This window comes from Mus caroli, chromosome 8 (genome assembly GCF_900094665.2).
Source record: "Mus caroli chromosome 8, CAROLI_EIJ_v1.1, whole genome shotgun sequence".
NCBI classification, from domain to species: domain Eukaryota; kingdom Metazoa; phylum Chordata; class Mammalia; order Rodentia; family Muridae; genus Mus; species Mus caroli.
Window position 1 is genome coordinate 895,928 of NC_034577.1, and position 1,650 is coordinate 897,577.

Genomic DNA, 1,650 nt, shown 5'->3' on the forward strand with positions numbered 1-1,650 from the left:
ACTTAAGGACTTTCTCTTATTTCTGATTAATAAATAAATAAATTATACACATGTGACTATAATAACTTTTCAAGCATTCTAGTTACTACTGCTCTTCAAGAGAAACAATTGAAAGTGTAATTAGTCACTGTCCAAGTTATATTAAAACTGACTATAACAGTCAAGTATTTAAGTGGTTTTGTCAACAATTTAATAATTCTCAAATACAAGGTATTGTGAAACTTTAAAAACTCTATCTTCTTAAAAACAAAGAAGGGGATAAATTATACCCCCATGCACATTATTTAAATCATACTTTTATTTTTAAGAATTTTTGAAATTTAGATGTCAAAGAAGTTAATAAATGCCTTATAGTATCTTAAAACTAGACATAATCATGTCTAGGTGAGATGGAAAGGATCCACTTATTGACACATGGCATGATCCTGAACAGAAAGTTAATATGGGGAAAAGGGGGCAGTGTTTCTGTTTTTTCCACAGAATGCTACAGAAGCATTTAGCTTCCAGAATGATTCATGTGACAGACTGACCTGTGAGTTCATGAGTGCCCTGGCAGTGATGACAAGAACACTGTGTTGAGTGCACAGAGAAAGAGGAATCTGGGAGAGCAGTCACTTACAAACAAGATGAAGAAACTTCCTATCTCCACCATGGGCTACAGCAAGGAGAGCCTACCTGGTGTCAATTTGAGGACAACTATAAATGATGACCCATGAGGCAGAGAGACTGCTACAGTGTATTTAACAAGATTTCATCAGAGACACTGTTTTTGGCCATTCAGGCCAACTCCCCTATAGCTGTGAAAGCTTTTGTACCTTACCTATATGCTATATTGTTAGATAATTTTAAGAGTTAAGATCACCAATCTTGACAAGTCTTTTCATATTCATTGTAATTGTTGTCAATTAACTAATTGTGTAGATCCCAATTTAGATAAGGAATCTGCTGTTATGATTTTGTTAAAGAGACCTGCTTATGTTTTGCTGCCTGTTAGGGTTAGGAGATGATCCTTGGTTTAAAAATCTGGGAATGCAAACTTGGAAAAGGTCAAATGAGCAATTTTAAGATTTACTGCTTTAATTGCAATTTTAACTTCAATATCTACCACAGCTTTAGATCAACAGCTGCATTCTGCTCATTGTGTTAATGATATGCATAAGAATATTAGCACCTTATTGTAGATAAAAAATTGGAGGCAAAGGTCTAATGTCTTAGAAGTAATGGTCTCAACAATAAGGCAGGATATAAAAAATATTAAGGCTACAAACACATAAATTTCAGATATTAGAAGAATGTTGCTTTTATTCTGATAAGACTGGCTTAGTTCAAGATAGCATAGACAAAGTTAGAACTAGTTTAGAAAGAGAGAAAACGCAACAGAGAGTGTAGTGGCTATTCCTGGTTGTCAACTTGACTATATTTGGAATGAACTACAATCCAGAATTGGAAGGCTCACCAGTGGACCCTTATCTGGAGGCTTGGAGATAGAAGATTCTGATCTGGATCTTGGTATGGAGATCTTGAGGCATAGTGGCTATGGATTCCAGAAGATTAAATCTCCGAGTTCAAGGTCATCTGGGATTAAAGGTGTGGTAGAACACACCTTTAATCTGGGCTACACCTTTCATCTGGGATTAAAGGTGTGGTGGA